Source organism: Anastrepha obliqua, chromosome 3 (genome assembly GCF_027943255.1).
Source record: "Anastrepha obliqua isolate idAnaObli1 chromosome 3, idAnaObli1_1.0, whole genome shotgun sequence".
Lineage (NCBI taxonomy): Eukaryota > Metazoa > Arthropoda > Insecta > Diptera > Tephritidae > Anastrepha > Anastrepha obliqua.
The window spans coordinates 51341936-51363988 of record NC_072894.1 but is presented as its reverse complement, the minus strand read 5'-3'; the positions used below and the strand labels follow the sequence as shown (position 1 = coordinate 51363988).

The window sequence follows — 22053 nt, the reverse complement described above, 5'->3', positions numbered from 1 at the left end:
GAACATCCCTAGTACACATTTTGAATTTGTGCATTTGTCTGTTAATCATGGATGCACTGCATACATATACGCATATGGTTGTATTATGCTCGTTAGTATTTCAATCAAATTTTCATATGCGAGTGTGCATGCAAATCATATTTGTCTTAATCAGATTTCAAGCAGAGGTCGCACATTTTTTTTAAATCTCCCTGGGGAATATAAGCGCTTTTACAAAAAAGTATGTACATATGTATACCCAAAGCAACGAAGATTAAAGTAAGCATAAATAGCGCATCAAAAAATAGTCCAGAGGTGTCGAATCACACGACTTTGGTGGTCAGGCATTTCTAACGGTAATCTTATAACCGCAAATTTATTTCAATAAATCGATGAATATGTAGGCCTTATGGCATACGGTACTGAACTGCTGAAACCAATGGTCTTTCATCTCAACCATATCCATACACAAATACAACCTTAAAATAAACTTCATTTCAAAAGGTACTAAATCAGGCACTCAAAAAAATTTCAGCGAATCGCTATATTGAAACAATTTTCTCTAAGTACACTGCTTTTCAATTTTTTATTTTATACTGGAAAAGTAGAATTCCATTCCAGGGACAATAAAATAAAAAGCTTTATTAAATATTACGAATAGTTTTTCAATTTTGGTATCCGCAATTCGTCTTGTATGTGGGACTGGCAGGCAAGAGATTTTACACTCGAAGCTAATGAAGTGTCCTTGTCTACAAGAGCTGATGGATTGGTGAGAGATCGGACTTAATAGTGATCCTATTATTATTATTGTTTATTATATTGCTTAAAAGACTAAAAGAGTACGCAAAACAACGTCCGTCAAAAGTGGGTGAGCGTATACTGAATTGTAATGATTTGAATAGTAATGAAATGATTCTATGCCCAAATTTGATATTTTGCAAACATACATATATAAGCAAGGCCGTGCAAGGTGTTGTAACCTATGCTACTGTTCTGTTCGTCAACTGAAGAAGACGTGGCGTATATCCGTTTGCTTGTACACTTACTGCCAAAGTGCCTTCATAAGCGGCTCATATTTTTCACCTAAACTCACTCCCAAATGCTGCCCAAAGGATCTCTAACGAAAGTCGGATATTATGAGCTTGCTTTGGCAATATGATGTGAATATTCTACAGACTTTTGCAACTTTTAAGGCAAAATACGGCGCTTTAATGACATAAAAAAGGATAGTTCATAACTACTCCTAGAGAAATGGCAATAAAAAACTTACTTCGCTAAATCAACTACAAGGCTAATTAAGAAGGAATGACTTAAAATTACTTACTTCATCCATAGATATTGTTACATATAGCCTAGCTAATGGCTACACTGACGTATATGGTTTCCATTCATATACTCGTACACTGCGATAATGAATGCCTATTTGAGTATTTTAAAATTTTGGTGACAAATTTTACAAACATTACCATAAAACTGGGATCGTAAGCTGGATGAGAGTTCAAGTTCAGAGAGTTCAAATCCACAGCAGAAATAAAACCAAGAATTTTCTGGAAGATGCAGCGTTCTGCATTACAAAGAGTAACCGTTGAACTCTTCCCCATGCCTACCAAGAACTCTTGTTGGTAAGCCTTTGTTCCAGGTTTTACTCATTTTTCAGAGGATTGACGCTTTTACTATATACTCAAACCAAACCACAATGTACGGTGATGAATTATCTGAATTCCCTTTCATATTGCTCGCTTCTTTAGATCCACCTACTTCAGTCACACTGCGAAAAGAGTTTGTCCCGAATGAGTCGTCAGGCGCTCAAGGCGCTACTCAATCGGTCAAGGAAAAACGTCATGAAGTGACATGCTCAAAGATTGAGTGTATCTCATTTCGACTACTGCATAAGTGGGGGAAGGAGTGAAGAGGAGGAAGAGTCTGTGAGACATCTTGTTGGTTACTATCCGCCTGGCATGCCAAATATTATATTTAGGCTCATCCTTCTTGATCAATAGGTTGGCTCTAAAAACAAATGGTTTTGCCAGTGAGTGCCTAAATGAGTTAGTTTAAATATCAACGGCCGCTCCTGCCTACCTACCTGCCTAGATCCTCCCCCATATACAATTTATTTATTAAAAACTTGTTCCACGGATAAAATTATTTCATCCGCAGAAGGGATACGTTCTAGGTGATTTTTTGTGTGACACTGAAAAAGCTCATTATATCACCTGTGAAATAGGTTGGATGTAACTCGCTGATTAATACACCACCTTGATCAAAACCTTCCCGGAACATCCGTCAGGTGACACTCAAAGTAAACTGGTTAACATTCCTACCAAAATTTGATCGGCATCGCTTGATATTTGTAAATGTTACGCCGTTTTGAGTAAATCCTATTCTGGATGAGTTTTCGAAACCTTAAAAATGTTGGGCAGCTGTTTCTATAAGGATACTTAAAAAAGCACATTTACGAGTTACATGAACGGCTCAAAAGAGATCGACAAAGAGAGAACACCGAAAATGGCTAACGTAGTGGCAGGTCGTCGACATCGAAAACTAATGAAAACATGAATGAAGTGGAAGAAAAGTTAATCAATAACTGCATATTAACCATCAGGAGCTGGGAGAGGATTTCAACATTGCCATTGGATTCGTTCCGGACATTGTATTTAATGAATTGGTCTTGCGTCGGCAAGGCAAAAAACACGGTTTTTTGTGGATTAAACGGTATTGTGCAACACGAATTTTAGTTGGACATACAGTTAGTAAGGACTATTACTTGGGCGTTCTGAGAGGTTTATGTCAAGCAATGCGCCCAAAAATAAAGGTTTTGTGAGAAAAGAACTGGTGAATTTTGCACCACAATAATGCACCGTCACACAGTGCCAACATAATCCATGAATTTTTGGCCAAGAACGAATCGAATACCATCCAACAGCCAGCGAATTCACCTGATATGGCTCCCAGCTGTTTTTTTCTGTTTGGTTCCCAGGGATTTTTTCTGTCAAGAAAGCATTATGGAAAACGCGTTTCAACCCTCGAAAGGAATTAATGGACAAATCGAATACAGATTTGATAGCTGGGAAATAGGGTTCCAAAAATGTCTCGAGAGTCGGATCAAACACTGTCATAGGTGCGTTGAAGCTAATGGGGCGTACTTTAAAGGCGAGAGAATCACTTTTGAGGAATAAACTTTTTGAAATTTCTGAAAATTTTTTTAACCCCCATATTTCACTTCCTTAAGGAATTTCGACGCATTCGCCGACACACAGTTTTTATGTTCTCATTACTTCGAAAAACGTCAGAAGTTAGTTCGTTTAAAACTTTATTATTCTGGAAAATCCAGATTTTACGAAAATAATAATACAAGGAGAGGCAATTTTTTGCGACTCTTAAGTTGAAATAAAACCGATTTAGAATTATAGTTGAAAAAAAGTTAATATGACCATTCCAAATTAATTTTCAAATCAGCATTTATAAGGAAAGACTGATTATGCTAAACTTTTTTTGTTTGTTTAAATCTGCCAGAATTAGTTCCATCTGCTTTCGTGAACTAAACTGTGATAACTTTGAACACTACCTTTCTTATCCTAAAAAATACCTAAGTTTACATCTGAAAAAAACGGATCACATTGCGCTTACACACATGAAGGCAAATATTACACTTAAGCCGAACAAATGATACAAAATTGTGTGCTCGTGGTCCATATAAGCTTTCGTATTATCATAGAAAATCAAATAAACAGAGAAAAACAGGACAAACAAACAACTCGCACATGAATAGGAAAAACAAGAACCTTTCCAAGAATTTGTAACAAATCCCCACAAATGAAAGTAAACAAAGGTAGCAAATATACAAACAATGTCGTAGGAAAAAAGGAACTAAAAGTTTCTGGTCAATTACTATACCATACAGCAAAGTTTATAGAGAATAGAGTAAACAATGAAATCCTTCAAAACAAGAAAAACAGCAAAAACAAAAACGGCAGTGAATTCACAAAAAAAAATTTCCATGTACGTTGATTTTAAAATTTTCTTACTCTTACATGCACGTACGAGTATTAAAAAACAATAAATGCATCAGCAGCAGGTTGAAGGGAATGTGAACTAGATCCTTTCAAGGTATCCAAAGACAAAGGGAAGTTTCAAAAAGAAAACCCAAGCAAACAAAAATCAAAACAATCCAAATAGCACCGGAAATAAACCTGATACCAGAATACCTTTGCAAAATACACATTTATACACTTGTGCACAATAGAGAATTCGCTCCAAACTACTCGCATCACAAGAGTATTCTTCTCGAAGCAAGAGTACAAAGGGTCAGGAAAGCTTAAAGCGAAATACAGAGTAAATAAAAATTTCGCTTTAATTTTAACAAGTAGCTTAGATTGCTTGTTACTCTGATCTGTCTGTCAGTTAACAAACAGTTCTTATCAACAAACATATCATGAGATTGCATACTTACTTACCTACAGTTGTGGGCAAAATAATAACAGTGCGGGCCATGTTGTTGAACTTTAGTTTGTTTGTTTGATCTTTTTCAAATGGGATTTTCAGCTGCTTAATACAACAAATAGTACGTTCAAACAAAATAAGAGTTCAGTTGATAACGAATTCGATCAAATACCGTACCGATGAGTCATGCTATTGATCTGGGTGTGAGTATTGCCTCTAAGCCGGTTTGAAGCCGGTTCTTTTAAAATTTGTATGCGCTTAATAAATAGTACTGGGACTTATTGGCAAGTTTTGACAATTTACTCGTTTTTTATTTAATGCTAATAATTTTTTTATGAAAAAGTAGTTAATTCCTCAAAAAGACCACCTAAATCCTAGTTTCGGCAGTTGTCAAATTCAACTTTTTATCAGAATTAAAAAAAAAAATTTAGTTCGCAGGATTATAGCGCATTGGATTTGGTTTTTGGAACGAGGAAATTTGAAGTGTCTCAAATATGTCGTTGATTTTTGAAAAACTTTTTTTCGGGGGTCGACACATCAGTTCTGTTTCTTGTGCAGAATAAGCATTATGTAAGCTTTATGAATGTTCAATTTGATATTTGAAAGAAATTTTCGACACGGTGTTACCATATCTTAGAATTAATAAAAAAATTATTATTAGTTCTAAACGTAACAAAAAAATATGATTTAGCATATACCTATAGCAGTTATTGTGTTATAAAAACAAATAAAATAAATAATTGGCGCGTATACTTCTGTTAGGTATTTAGCCGAGCTCATCCTTCTATTTGTGGCGTGTGTTTGGTGCTGTTATGCAAATGGAGGGACTTGCAGTTTTAAGATGACTCTGAACGGCAAATGGTTTTTATAAGGAGCTTTCTCATGGTAGAAATACACTCGGAGGTTTTCCTTTTCCTGCCGAAAGGCGACCACTAGTAGAAAAAATCGTTTTCTATAATTTTGATGTTTCATCCACGGAAATTCGAATGGTAGTTACGTACCAACCCATTCGGCTACGGCGGCCGATTGTAAAATACGCTGAAATATGCTCAGAGAAATTTAGCTAACATTTTATATTTTTTTATAAAATATTTATTCAGGTTGTTGCAAACGAGCGTGGAAAATAACATGCTAGAGCATATTATATTTTAGGTTGCCTTGTTCATTAGGTTCAATATTACTTCTTTGTTCAATGTCCACTGCAAAATGGTCTACGAATATGTCCGTTGCGCTGCCAATACAAAAAAGCGGTTAGAAAGAGCAGCTCTTTGTCATAGACAATGGCTCATGGGAAATATCGGTGGTTCCCAAAAGACTTGAAGACTTTTGGCTTCGATAAAACGAATGATGTATGCAAAAACAATCATACATTTAGTAGAAAATGTTTAGAGATGTGTAAAATCCTCTGGACTGTACTGTCCTATTGATACCACACGGCATAAAATATGTCAATAGTACGGAGAGATTATACATATCGCAATAACGCTCTGTTCGGCTTACAGGGAATTGGACAGAATCTGATATTGAAAAGTCGCCAGTGTTTGCTTTTATTACAAACTACTTTTTGTTTACAAAATATTTCTTTAATTTTTCTATTTCTATTCCTTTTTCAATTTATATTTTTTATTTTTGATGTTTATAACTTATATTTTAGTTTATATAATACTTAACTTAACTTAACTTTTAATTTTTGATTACGAGAGCTGATAATTTTGGCTTGCTCTGCATTGTTCTCGCGCACTTTGTTTTTGAATAACCTTTTTACTAAATTAAATAAATTATTTTGAAGGATGAAAATCTTTGCTTGGCAACCTTTGCGCACTCCACTGCTTATATTTTTACTGCAGATGTTTAGATCACAAGTGACAAATATGATTGACGCGCCTTGCCATTTGTAAAAATTATAAATCTTCCGACAGGGTGATTAATTTTGCGCCACCTTATACAATTACGACACTACCATGCTACATTAATTTTTCCACATCAGCATGAGTAATGTTGTAGTCAATCATTATGCTAATTATCAGAAACTGGAAATTCCTTAGTCAGAAAAGGAAAGATGAGATTGTAACAGATGATAAATGCCTTGAACTAAAATCAGTTTTATATTATATTAACGGAAAGACCGGAACTTATGCCAAAAGAATTATTAGGGGATGTTTCCCAACAATTATAATAGTAAAATTAATCATCCCGTATCTTCGGAGGATGGTTGTATGTGGAGAAAGACTCTGACCGCCATTCATTTGGGAATGGCCAGGATGATTTTTTCAAGGCCACTTTCACCTCCTCTGTTACCACCACTTATAGGTACTTTCAGAGCTGGAAAACATGATCTAACCAGCGGAGCCGCTGGTTATTTATTCTATGCACTTTTCCTATGTCGTCGTAAATCTCATTATTCCATCGCCTGCGATATTCGCGTCAACAACGTGCAAAGATCCAAAATCTTTGACTTAGCCGAAGTGCCTTAAATGTATCATATATGAAACAGAAATTTTTGCTTGTTTTTTGTTACTTGAAAAGCTTAAACGAAAAATATTGAAAATTTTCTTTTAAAACTTGTTTATTCACGCATTTGTCCGCATTTTTATTGAACACAACTGTAAATTCATATAATTTGTTTACTTTATTTTTGTCTCTAAGTTCACTACTTTTTTGGTCTTCATATGACATTTTACAATAAAAACTACACACACAAGCACACTCTTGTTCAATAGAGTCCTGCTTAATACAGTTTCTAGACCATTGTTACGACGCGTTGTCCCCCATTCCTTTATACTCATCTCATTGAACTTCATAATACTCACATTTTTACTATTGTCATTGTGCACAATATTAGCTACGTTTAAATTCCGCAAAAAACAATCTACGGGCACAACACCAACAACAACGATAAGAACTCGATATGGTATTGTGAATGTGTTTTCCAACACATTCATATGAAGTTTATTGAAATTGATATGATGGCATTGTTACATGAAACTTAGGAAAGTAAAGTGAGTACAAGCATAAAAGTTAGTGATGCCAACAACATATTATATAGTCGTTCATGTGGCGTTGTATGTACATATGTGCAATCATAAAGTTCACACACACAAGTACTTAGATGGAGACCATCTACTTATACGCTGTCGCTGGCGCTTCCTATTTCTCTATTATCCTCGCTCGTTTATGTCTGCTAGTTGGTGAGCGGTTAGGGGGCGTCGGAAATTCAATTCAGCTGTTAAATCGTTTGGAAATATCTTGTGCGAGACATGAGATTTTCGCTTCCACGCTTGTCAAGCAAGTTGATACTCCAGAAGTTCGTTAAAGGAATAGTCGCTGGTGTATCCTGTTTCTTTTTTATGTATTGCTTTGAGCAAGAGGACATGCGATGTGGTGGAATTGAAAAGACTATTTTGCACATTATTTTTGAATTTAAGTTGAATTTATAGTGTGGTTGCCATGCTTACTATGAATGTAAGTAGCAGTACAATAAAAAAATTAAAAATTCATAAAAGTTATAATACAGAGTGGGCCATATAGCGTTTGCTTTTTGAACCACCTATTTTTTTGAGAATAGTAACACATATTACATGTCAAATATGTTCATAATTTACTTAAAGGTTTGATACAGGGTGGCTGATGAATTTTGCTACATTAAGAAACTCAAATAACTTTTTTTTTTAGTGTATGGAATTCATTTATTTTTTTTTTCAAGTTGAAGGTCATTAAATTTTATTAAATGTAGCTTAACTAGTTTTAAAAATAATTGAATTTAAATGCCCCCATGCTCGTTGACACAAGTGCGGCATCTTAGTAAAAAGTTGTTCATTGCTGCTTTGAGAGTTGCGACAGGAATAGCCGCAATTGTTGCCCGAATGGATTGTTTTATTTCATCCAAATGTGTTGGCTTTGTTTTATAAACTTCTTGTTTACATAAACTCCACAAGAAAAAGTCAGGTGCAGTAAGGTCAGGGGACCTGGGGGGCCAACGAAATTCGGAGTTTCTTGAAATCAGTTTATTGGGAAATTTTCGTCGCAACTCTGTCATAACAGTCTGGGCTATGTGAGACGTTGCCCCATCTTGTTGAAACCACACAGAGTTGAAAGGAATTCTCTTTCGGCGTAGTTCTGGATAGAAAAATTCTTTCAGCATTTTCAAATAACGGTCTCCAGTAACCGTAACGGTGTGACCATTTTCTTCAAAAAAATAAGGCCCGACAATACAGCGTGAAGAAACCGCACACCACACTGTCACGCGAAGAGGATGCAATTCCGTCTCGTGGAGTATCTGTGGGTTAGAAGTACTCCATATTCGACAATTTTGTTTGTTCACATTGTCGTTTAAATCGAAATGGGCCTCATCAGACATGAAAAGGCAGTTTAACATGTTTTGGTCTTCTTCCACCATTTGCAGGATCTTCTGGCAAAATTCCAAGCGAATCGGCAAGTCTGCTGCATTCAGTTTGTTAACCATTTGAATTTTGTAGGGAAATAAGTCTAAATCTTTGTGCATTATTGTTTGCAAAGACTATCGGCTGACATCAAGTTGAGGAGATAAGCTTCTTGTTGAAACCCTTGGATTGCTTTGTATAGCTGCAGCTACAGCAGCGATCGTTTCCTCCGTCCGAACTGGTGGGTTTCGATGATAAGGCCTTCTTGTGACTGTTCCTTGCTCAGCAAAATTATTCACCAGTCTCATTATGGGGGATCGCCGCCAAACATCCGCCTGTACTCTCTCTGTACCAAAACTACGGACTCCAGTGCGTGATAGCGGCGGACTATCCAAATTCTTGTTTGCGTGTCCCAGTTATCCATTTTAATAAATTTTAAAGATCAATCTGCAAATTAAAACAAAAATGGAACAGATAACTTAAAAAGAAAAAAAGTTATTCAATTTTTTTTTGGTAGCGGCTTTCATCAGCCACCCTGTATTTACGAAATGGGACGCTATAAGCTTGAACAAAATTGGGAAATATTGAAAACCTATTTCCAAAGTGGTGAGTCTTCTTCTTCTTTTCTGATTTTCACATCGGTGACTACGTCAATAACCAAATTTTCGGATTTGGGGCTCAGAAAATCCACACGTCACTGTAGAAGTAAATGCATCCACAACGAGTCACTGTTTAGTGCGGTTTTTGGTCTGGTGGCATCATCGGGCCATTTTTTTTCGAAAATTAGCGAGGAGCCGTGGCCGCCTCGGAGCTGTGATTTAAGCCCGTTGGACTATTTTTTGTGGGGAGCCGAAAATGTGCTTGAAAATTGGGTTGATCGAATGGCCTACTGTAAAGCCAGTCGTGGCAGTCATTTGAACGATATTATTTTTCATTCATAAATGAAATAAACAATCTTCAATCTTCAAAATAAAAAAAAGTTTGAAAAAACATTGATTAGTTGTTTTTTTATAGCCGACTCAAAAAGCAAATTTTACATGGCCCACCCTATACATTTGCACATTTCTAGCCCGAATTAAAGCTAAAAAATGTACAAAAAAAGCTTACAATAATAAAAATTGGGATATGCATTAGTCAATATTTAATTACTTTTTGACGCATACAACTTATGCAAGTTTTATGTTAAATTTGTCCTAAAAATTAATGAACTTGTGAGTTTATTCTCGTCTCCGAGTCACAATAGCGCTCGGCCCCAGTTGAGTTTATGTCGGAAGGAAAACTAAGTGCGCACAACTAGTCCATGTGAAATCTTTAGGAGGCCCAGCCCTCGCTGCTAAAAAGCAATGGCTGAAATAAACTGAAGTCACCACGGGAATATTTTAAGACCATTCACAGCTTTTCTTTCAAAGTACTTCAAATATCCTACCCACTTCAGTGCCACTATTTCTTCACTACTAATTCCCCGACCTTGCTCTTACAGGAAAACGCCGCGGTCTTGAAACCTTATAAAACAGGTTTATGCTTTTTATCCTGCTTGTCAAACAAAAAAGGTGAAAAGCTAAATAAAAGAAGATGCAAAATATGATCTATCCTCAAACCCCTACTTTAACGAAACATTTATTCTCGTCTAAAATTTTCACGCTGCACGATATCTATTTCTTCATCATGTTCGCTCATATGGCGCGGTCTACCGTTAATCGACCCTGTTTCATTCAGTTAAAGTGAGCGAAAAAATAAACAAAGCTTTCAATCGCCCAAAAGTATGTTAACCCAATATGACTTTCATACATCGAGTGAATGTCTGTCAAGTACGCTATTCGCATGGGGAGCAAAGATTCATATGTAGGTGCATGCAAATGTATGTGGATGCATTCATATCTGGGCAAAGTGCTCTTACCTCACAACACCAACAACGAAAACAAAGAGTTTTTATTGCACGGTAGAAAACAAAGAAACCGAAAAAATTACAGACCATATACTCGTATGTCTGTAAATATTTATAAGCACCAAAACAATGCCTTCAAAGGGATAAATGCCCCCTTTTCCTTCTGTTGACAGTAGTTTGCATGTAGCTAGCCTCGTTAATTCAAAAAAGAAGAGTAGAGTATGAAACGGTTATGGAGAGGTGAAATACGTATGTACCTATGTGACCGCAAAACTGGAGCACAACTTTACTGTTACATGTACAACAACAAAAGGGGAGTGAAATCAGCATTTCTGTATATTCAAGACAGACATGTAAGCAATCACATAAAGACTAATCCACTAGTACTAAATTTATGGGCTGCTAGAGAATACGGAACCAAAAAAGTTCGGTACCACCGCTTTACTACATAAGCAGCTAAGAACAATCCTCACAAAAATTGAAAAAAAAAAACTGTAAAGGCATTAATTTATTTGAATGTAATAGACTAGACAGACGACAGCGTTAATCGGGATTACCGGCACAGTTAGTTCTGATTAAAATTGTAGTTGTACACGAATTAGTGAACAGCTGATTTGCTAATTGAATAGTTTTGTTAGTGAAAGATGGACCGCAGGCAACAAATTCGGGTATTAGCTGCCCTGATACTAAGAAATAATGAATTATTAAAAAAAGAACTGAAACTGCAATTTCCCAAACTGCTCCGAAATATCAAAATTAATGCAACCTAGCATTGCATTCAGTCTTTCTTGTTCTTCTCTTTAAAAGTTTCACTGTTTTCCATTCATAGTAGATATTAACTGCAATTTTTCGGCAATATTGCCGGCAAAAATTCCCCTAATCCCTTTATTTATGAGAATTAAGTCCAGTTGTCAATTTAGTTACACTTAATTCCTGAAATAATTCCAAATGAAGCCCTAAATCCCGATTACCATTGCGTCTCTCTGGGCTTTAACTATTACCAGGCATATAAATAACAAATATCAGAAGTAAATTGTGAAAAGTTTTATTCAAATAAGAACAAAATGTGAAATGTGGCCCCTATTTCTACATCCATTTCGATATATGTGTGAAATATTTTAGAAATAAAGGTTATACTTTGGAATACTCTTTGGAAACTACAATAATAAGTAATTATATTTAAATATGTCCTGTACATATGTACGCGTTACGAGCCCTTCTTTATCCTACAAACCAAGTGCATATTTTTTTCTTCTTAGATTCAATGACACACTTCGATTGATTTGAAAGACAAGTCGCCAAAATGTCACGGCTTCAGCGACACCCTCATATTTATAGAAAACGTTGAATTACCAGGTATATTTTCCAATGGCTTTAAAAAATGCTCTCCATTATTTTTTGTTGTCTCAATAAATCTTTGAAATCGCCACACATCCTATTTATGATGAGCTTTGCCTCTCTCCGACTCTCCCTGCAAGAGCAAAACTCATTCCAAAAGTTTCGGAAGGTATAAAGCAGAATAAATTTTGTGACACTGATAACCAAATTTTCGATTTGGTATTAACCTTCAATGCATTCAACTTCTTCTTCTTCTTCTTAGCCTCACAGTCCGTGGTGGACCATAGCTTCATCAACAATTTTTCTCCACTTTATTCTATCCATGGCTACATCTCTCCAGTTGTGTACGTTCATTTGCTTAAGATCTGATTCGACGTCATCTAACCATCGCTTTCGTGGGCGTCCTCTTTTTCTTCCTCCAATTGGTGTTAAAATAAAAGCTTTCCTAGCATTTCGCTCTTTCGGCATGCGCAGTACGTGCCCAATCCATCTAATTCGTTGGGCTTTGATAAAACGTATTATATTTTGTCCTTGAACGATTTCTTCGATTTCATTATTGTAGCGAATGCGGTAGCTGCCATCTATTGTTGCAACCGGACCATATATTTTCCTTATGATACGTCTTTCGAAGCACATCAGCTGATGAATGTCATTTGTTTTCAGCGTCCATATTTCTGCACCATATGTAAGGACGGGTCGTATCAGTACTTTGTACATTCTTATTTTCTGTGCTCTGGACAAATCTTTTGATTTAAATAGTTTTATGTTAACGTAGTAGGCGTTATTTGCAGCTTGGATTCTGTCGTTAATAGCTATCGCCGAATCTTTATCTGCTGATAGTTTAAAACCCAAGTATTTAAATTCAGTGATATTTTCGAAAGCAAAGTTGTTAATACTTAGGTCATCGCGTGTCGTGTTGTTGACTGACCGAATCATGTATTTGGTTTTCTCGGTATTTACGTGTAGTCCCAGAGCTTTTGCATCTTTATCAATACATTTAAAGACGCGTATAAGAGTGTTTCTATCTTTAGCCATAATAAGAATATCATCTGCGTAGGCACATATCTGAAAATCATTATTAAATAATGTTCCATTCGTGTTTATTTCTTTAACAGTCGCGTGTAGCATTAAATTGAATACTAAACATGACAATGCGTCTCCTTGTTCTACTCCGGATATGATTTCGAATGGGTCTGACAGGCTTCCTTGCACCAGTACTTTACTTGTTGTGTTCGACAATGTACAGAGAATCAAATTAATTAACTTCAGAGGTATTCCAATTTTCTGAAAGCAGTATTTTATCCGTTTTCTATTTATACTGTCAAATGCCTGTTTGAAGTCAACAAAGAGGCAAAATATATCAATTTTATATTCGTAAAACTTTTCGAATATCTGGTGGACAGTAAAACCTTGATCAATCGTTGAGCGGTTGTTTCTAAAACCACATTGGTAATCGTCTAGGATGTTCTCAGCATAAATATTCAGCCTTTCAAATAGAATGTTTGTAAATACTTTATAACCTGTATTAAGTAAAGATATGCCTCTGTAATTTTGGCATTCAGTTTTATGTCCTTTTTTGTGTATAGGTACTATTATGCTTGATGCCCATCCAGTGGGTATTTCATTTGAATGCCATATTTGGCTTGCTAAGGTAAATATTTGTTTATGTAGTTCATGTCCGCCATATTTCAGAAGTTCTGCGGGTATTCCATCTTCACCACAGCTTTTATGGTTTTTAAGTTTTCTTATAGCCAATAGTACTTCGTCAAAGCTAGGTTCTTCAACATATATTTCGGCCGTATGTACTACTTGTTCCTCCTTACTTGTATTATCGTAGTTTTCTTTGTTAAGTAGTTCGTTGAAATATTCTTTCCATCTATCTATTACTTGTTGTTTTTCGCTGATTATGGAACCATCCTTTGCTTTACATATATTTGTTCGAGGTTGAAATGTTTTAGTCTGTTTTTTGATGTTCAGATACATAGCTCTGACATTTTTGTTTCTAAAATCGCTTTCAATTTGTTCAATTTGCCGCTTCATGTAGGTTTTTTTCTTTTTTCACATTATTTTCTTAGCTTCTTTTCTTTTGTTTACATAATATAATCTATTTGTACGTGTGTTTCTTTCCATATATTTTATTCTAGCTTCCTTTTTCCCTTACTAGCTGCTCTGCATTCCTCATCATACCATTCGTTCATTACTGATCTCTTCTCTCCAATAGTATTCTTTGCGGATTTTATGATTGTAGCTTTCAGTTTATTCCATTGATCTTCAATATCTAATTCAGTTGAGTCATTATTTGTGCTCTTTTCATTAAATAAAATGTTTTCAATCGCATATTTGTACTTTGCTTTCATATCTTCATTATTTATAAGTTCATCTGTATTCCACTTTAATTTTTTATAGCCTTTGTTGTCATTTACTATTGAAATTCGTTGTCGTAACTTAGCTACCACGAGATAGTGATCTGTGTCGCAGCAAGCGCCTCTATATGATCTCACATCTATGACTGATGTAGCATGTCTTTTGTCAGCAAGTATATGATCGATCTGATTAGCCATATTGCGGCCCGGCACTTTCCAAGTTTGAAGATGAATTCGTTTATGCTTGAAGGCTGTACTACTGACAACTAACCCGTGGGCACTCGCAAAGCTACACATTCGCATACCATTGTCATTTGTGTGGTTGTGTATAGAGAATTTTCCCGCAACTTTATCGATGATGCCTTCTTATTTTCCTACTTCTGCATTATAATCGCCTACAAACAATAAAATGTCGTGTTTGCAAATATTGTTAGTTACGTCACTAAGGTCGTCATAGAATTTATCTTTTATAGCATCAGTGCTATCGTTTGTAGGTGCATATATACTTATATTAGTTATATTTTGAAATTTACCTTGTAGTCTTAAATAACATATACGATCGTTCACGGGAGAAAAATTCAATATGCTTTTTCTGGTTTTACTGTCTACATAGAATCCTGTTCCGCGTAAGCCTTGAGTTTCAGAACCACTAAAAAAAATCGAGTAAGCTTTCTTTCTCACTTCACCATCACCTTCCCACCTTATTTCTTGTAGTGCACAAATATTTGTCCGATATTTCATTAGTTCGTCTGCAATTTCCGCCATTTTTCCAGGTTGCAGCATAGTCAATACATTCCATGTTCCAAGTGTCAAATCATAGTCCTTTAAACGTTGCAGGGGTCGGTATTGATGTCCATTTCTTATCCGAGGCTGTTGTTGATGTGTCGAGACAAGTTTCTTTTTATACTGACATTAGGTTGTCAGCCTAAAGGCCAGTCCCCTTTCGGGGGTGCTCACCTTACGTCTTCCGTTCCTAGAGCATCCACCAAGGTTCTTTCTTGTAAAAAGATAGCTACTTGATCTCTGCACTAGGTTAACAGTGTCACCACGTGAAGGCGATGTAAGGGGATTGGAAAAAAGAGGTGAAAGGCTTCATTTCTTTCGATCTGCCATCTCGTAGGCGATGTAAGGGGATTGGAAAAAAGAGGTGAAAGGCTTCATTTCTTTCGATCTGCCATCTCGTAAGGCGATGTAAGGGGATTGGAAAAAAGAGGTGAAAGGCTTCATTTCTTTCGATCTGTCATCTCAATGCATTCAACTATATGGTGAAAATCAGTGATGTTGTTGTTTTCTTGTAGCAGTGGTGAAACCGTTATCTAAGGATACTCGTAGACGCTTTGATTGTGGGTAAGAAGTTGCGCTAAGATGCTCTTAATGTCAGAATACCAAACTGACACCAATATTTAAAAAAAAAATTCTCTCATGTATGAATGAATAATACATTTCGTTCAATTTGAAACATACCATTCATATCATCTTTCCAAAAATCTTAACGAAAGCGCCACCTGACAAGTTTTACAAGTATCTTATAATATGCGAGGCCGATTAATTAATTATCAATAAAAATTCCTTCAAAATCGATTCAGCTTTTTTGCTAAATACATACGAATAATCAGATGAACTTAAAAATTTCTATTTCAAAATATTACAAACTTTATTTAAATATAATATTTGTGTTGGTTCCCCATTTTATTTTTTTCTTTTATTGTATTAAAAATCCTTATTAAACAAAGTTCCAACCTTCAAACGGAACTTCTAGAAGACATCTGGATATGCAGTTTTATAGTATATTAAATTTTAGAAAGTTCGAAAGTCCTCAAAAATCTCCTTGACTTTTGACTATTTTTTTTTTTGCTTATGATGTTGAGCAATTAGGTTAGATTAGGTGATTTGATTAAATCTCACATAGACTACAAGGTTCGTAGTGTTACCAGTGATGATGGACTCGTATTAAACAAAGTTCGTGTTACATATATTTTTCAATTTTAATAAACAGTTCAAACTTTTGTCAGCAAGTTGAGATGAAAAGTATAGCGATCCCAGGCAGTTTTAACGAGTTCTGCATAGAGCAGTGCAGTGGCAAAGAAGGTGTTCTGACGTACCTCTTTCTTTATCGCATAAGTTACACGCGTCTTTCTGGATGAATCCCATTTTAGTTGCGTGATATAGTGCGAGACAATGCCCCGTCAGTATCCCAATCAATATTTCACATCCTTTTCTTGGGAGTGATAAAATAAAGTTGGTTGTCTTTGTTTTGCAAGTTCGTTTCGTTATTTTGGCAATCCTGTGGGAGGTCGAGGCTTTCCATATAGACTGCGCTTCCAGAGTTAGTTCCTCGTATGATTTCGTCTTCAAAACTGAGAGTGAAGGATATAAGGCAAGCGGTTGCCTGCCTTAGCGAAATAGTCAACTCTCTCACTTCTCTATTCCCTTGTACTCGCAGAGCTCGTCTATTTTGGATCTACAGCCATTATTGCTTTATATGCAATTTGACTATCGATGAAGATGTTTGTGCAGGGGTGCATATTCCAACACTAATTCAGCTGCTTTGGTTACAGTATAGATCTCAGCTGGAACTATGTGACAGTGATTAGGAAGCCGGAAAGACTTTTGGAGATCAAACTGCGGGCAGAAGACAGGAACAGCTGTCGTTCTATCATTTTGGATCCATCTGTAAAAAAATTGTAGACTTGGTAATCGGATTCTAACCCTTCTGCTAGTCATTCTGTTCTATTACAAAACTAGGCCTCTTACCAAAGTTTACTTGGTGAATAACGTAGTCTGGCCTTCCGTTTATGTCCTGTATGTTACTATGACCAAAATGACTTTGTAAGAATTGTCCAGTCATCCTCAGTCTTAGAGCGCATCTTTCGCTGAGTTTCTTACTACTAATTTGATTGGATGCCAGTCGATACATATTTTATTGCCGGTGTTGGAGTTGGGCTAATAGTTACACCTATTTCTGAAATACCCCGCACGCCCTCCAATCTTTTGACGCAAGTCACTTTATCGCACGCCGTCCACCATACCAGTGAACCATAGAGCATTTTTGGTCTGATGACCGCTATGTACTTATATATATATGCAACGTGTGAGCCAAAGAGATAAGCCCGAAGTCTTCCCGAGCATTTTCCCGCATGCGTATAATACTGTCCACAATAACTCCTACATATTCAGTCGATGTTAAGCAAATACCTCCATATAAAAGGGGTCCGAAAATATTATAAAACTGCGTTGTTAATTTTGTAAAATTTTTTTCAGCTTTGATTTGTATGGTGTTTGTTAAACAATGAACCATATTTTTAGAAAAAAATTATGAAAGAAATTAGCATGAAAAATATTTTGAATATTGTGAAGAGATAAAGTGACTAAATTAAGTGAGCACTTGTACCATATGCACATACATATGTACGAGTTTATTTATATGTAGATTGTTAAACCAATGGGTAAATTTGTATTAAACTGACCACATCGAATTTACTTTTTCTTGGCCTTCCAAGTGCTGAAATTAGACTGCTGACTGATGTGCATTTGCCGCTGGACCGGTATTCCGTTCATTCTGAATTTTCTCTATAGGGTTAGCCTATAAACCCATACATATACATATAACATATGTATGTATTTATAATATGTATATACGTACATCCGTAGATTTTGTTCTCCTAAGCGTTGTTAATATTTTCTGACTTTTCATTTTTATTTGTGTACATTTAAAATCTTTTCTTGATGTCAGTCAAGTTAAGGCAAGTCAAGTCAAGCACACTTCAAGTGACTTGACTCGATGCTCTACTCCACTTAGCCGAAGAAGCGTTCATGCATCATGTGCAGGTAGTCCACATGTGTGTGTGTATTCATATGCGCCTAGGCAAATAAGTATAAGGACGTGTTGAGTTTAGCGAAGGGCAAAATTTGTAAATTATTTACTTGTCTGCCTTTGTCTCCTAAGCTGCTGAGCCATGATAAATGCAGCTTTTTGGGGATTTAATATTTAATAATGTATTTTAATTTGAAATGTTTTATGATGATGATCTCAACAAGTCATTGTGCAACTACTTTTTACAACTTAGTGGAGTCTAGGTAAAATTTTGGTTGTTGAAGTGGTTCTTTCATTATCTTCATAATGTGGGTAGATTTTTCATAGATTAAGTTAAACGATTTTTGCCAAGTCATTGAACTATTTATGCATTAATTATTTCTGTTTATTTCTAAAATAATTAAATTGGATGTTTGTTTTTGTTTTTTTTTTTGGAAATGCTACTAGAAAACTTTACTTTCGGTCCTCGGGAAGCCTGCATCAATACAGCACGTTTGACTATTTTGAGATCGAGTCGCAGTCATGTTAACATGCTGCTGAACAACTGTTACAATGACAACAGCAACAACAATAAGAGCTGGAGTATGCTGCAGTGGCATTGCATTGCAAAAGCAAAGTGACATCGAGAGAGCAGAAGTAATCAGCTCGTGTTGTCAAAATCTTGTGGCTGGCAAAATTGTTAGTGCCAACGAAACATAGAAACAATAATGTGTCATAATTGATGTACAATATCAAATGCCAACAAGTGCATATATAGTTGTGTCAAGTACAGAATTTCGGAAAGCATAACAAGTTCAAATCAGCCGGATGTAACATTTGTCATTTGAAACATGGGTACATGCATGTACTCGCATTTATGTAGGTGCATACGCAAGCAGACATTTACAAGCGCGGTTATTGTAATAGCGCCATGTCATGCAGCAGCCCTGTAGGAAAACCACTGGTACTGAACTGGTGCACTAGATATTTGTTCTTTTTTCCAAGGGAAATGTGCTACAGGAAGCATAGAACTTATATGTAGATGTACGAAAAATATGCTGACGGCATTTGATATCTTATTTTAAATACATCAAAGCATTCTGAGTTCCAATTGACTACTGTAGTATATTTAACGCTGACTGGAGTATAATTGACTATCCTCAAGCATTATCAAATGCGCTGACGCTCCTTATTTGCTCTTTAGAATCTAGCGATTTCTAGGAAAGGCGAATTGTTCGTGGCTACATACTTTTTCCGAGCATATAGAACTAGAAATCTAACTGTAATGTAGCTCCAAAGCTGCCACTTCCACATAGATAGAGAAAACCCCCTTTTTTTAAATCCATTTCTTTATTGCGATCGGTTTTTTAAACATTAAGCGATACTTTTACTTAAAGCAACCATTTACTAATTTTATTATCAATAATAATTTCGATTAGTTTATTATCCTATTTATGAGGTCGCTTGCAGGCTTTCTCTTGAGTCTGGTGAAGGTTATGGGATTTGGTATTATTTCTGTAACAAGAGGGCTTGAGTGCGATTAGAGGCGTGTGTTGTGTGGTGTGGCATATTTTCTTATTTCTTCAATTATTGTGACTGTGATACTTTGATATCCCGATGAATGCATTTTTGATACAATAAGGGGCGTTTGAGATCATTTTAAAGATTTTCGTCTGGAATCTTTGAAGTATTTCGATGTTCGAGTTAGCTCTAGTAATCCAAAGCGAGAGCTTACTTTCAAGAGAAATATGAGAATTTCGATATGGTAACCAATATAAGCTTCTAAGTTTTATTCCTAGAGCCTTCCTTTTGGTGAAAATATGGATGTGTTTTTTGTTGAAACCGAATTGGTGATTTGGCACTATATTTCGGTTTTCATTCTTTAGAGGAAAATGGATTCCATTCTTTTCGATATAATTCGACTTGATCAGCGCTGTTTCCTGGTTTAACGATCAATTGTACTTGAGCTACTTTCCATTGCGAGGGAACAAAACCAGATAATGTAATAGAATTATATATATCTAGACGTAAAAAAAGTGAGTCGTTCTTCTGGGAGTTGTTTCAGTACATCTCCTGTTGTGAGGTCAGAATTATCAAGGGGCCTTTTTTAAGCTTTTTTTTCACTTCTTTAACTTCATTTTTCGAGAATTTTTTCATGGCTGGGTCCATCTAGTGCGTGATTGATTGATGTATTAAAGAGGCTTTTAGTTCGATTCCGTTTTTATTTATTTATTTTATACTTTTCCATATTGCCTGTTTCAGTGGTTGCGCGAAATTGCGCATTTCACTGCATTTCAAATTTTGCACAAATAGTTACATTCCCTACAATTAAAAAATCTACTGTGGCTCCCAGACTGGATCAAATCGTTAATTCACTGAATCATATGTAAATCCCACTCTCGAAAAGCAAACGTCACCACTTGCCACTTGAGTTGTCTTTGTGAAATGGTTTCTAATTAGCAAAGTCGCTCCTGTTCGGAAGCAGAAATTTGCTTCATTAGTTCAAGTTTTTCGTAACGGGTATTATTCCTGCTTATCTGAACGGCAAGAAAGGGAATAACTTTCTACTATAACTGTATAGTTCATAAACTACAATCTCTTCCGCTTGCAACATTGTTTGCACTTTGGTACAAAACTTTAACGGTATAAAAATGTCTAAGTCATTAATTTCAATGTTTTTGTCATCAGCAGTAATTTTAAGGAGCGAAGGAACAACAACAGCATACCTAAATGGCGCCTCAACATAGGTGGCCACGAATTCGCCAAACAACGCTAGTGCCATTGCACCAATAAACCAAAATGGCAACACTTTAGTGAGCGGAAAAGTATCTAAGAGTAGTAAGCAACAATAACACAAATCACTGGCGACATCAGCAAAGCTCCGAAAGTGAACTTCTTCTGTCTGCCACACAATGCATAAATACGTGCAACATCATAAATTATGTTGCGATTGCAAAAGTTCTGCGCCATACTGGCAACAAAGATAACAACAACAAAAGGCAACGTAAAAGCACCGGTACAATAAACGAACAAAAAGTATTATCCAGCAACAACTACAACTTTTGTCAGGAACCTAAGTGCAACCAATTACCTGCATACCTTAGCCGATGGCTGCAACTTGCAGTGGCGTCATCGAAGTGTACTTTGCTGCAATTTGTTTACTGCAACGCAACGCAACACAACACACACTTTTTCATCTTTCCATCTTATCCTTTCTTATTCTGTTCGAAACTTTTTGCACCAATTGGCTCGTTGCATCCTGCTTTGGGTTGCTATTCTTAGAAAGAAAAAACTTTTAAACTACACACACATAAACATACATTTTTACCGAATAGTAGCCATTAATCCACCCTTATGCGCCCAACTCAGTGAGCCAAATAATCTTTGCTATAGCTTACGATGCACTAAGCTGTAACAACTAATTTCAGGTGAAGCTTTGGCAATACAATTTGGCCTAAATAGCTTATGTAAATACGTGTTTTTGTATTGGCAAACCTGAAAACAACTCTTCTAGCAACTTTCTCATCAGCAACTTTTGCAGTTTCTACTTTTAATTTTTTTAACTTGCAGATTTTTTTTTTTTAGTTTTCAGTGAAAACTTTTGGTTGTAAATAAGCTACGGATTATCGAAGACTTTTGCTAAGGCATCTACTTGCTGAATAAATATAGCATTTTGGTAGTGGTAAAAACGAATGAGTTAAAGCGACAAACAATCATTTTGTAAAATCAAAGATTTAAGTTGAAATTTCCATTTGAAGTAGACTTCTGGAAAGGCTGTTGCGCCAGCAACATATGTTTATAAGTACATCTGTGTTCGCAGTTATAATAATAGCGACATATTGCAAAGTTTCAACTATTTGTTTACGCTTTATAATT

General features: G+C 35.9%; 1 protein-coding gene across 1 annotated transcript in view; it reads left to right on the top strand.

Moving 5' to 3' along the window:
- The window catches only part of LOC129242828 (EGFR adapter protein-like), a 110111-nt gene that overhangs the window by 59001 nt on the left and 29057 nt on the right, over nucleotides 1-22053 (top strand). The window lies entirely within an intron of this gene.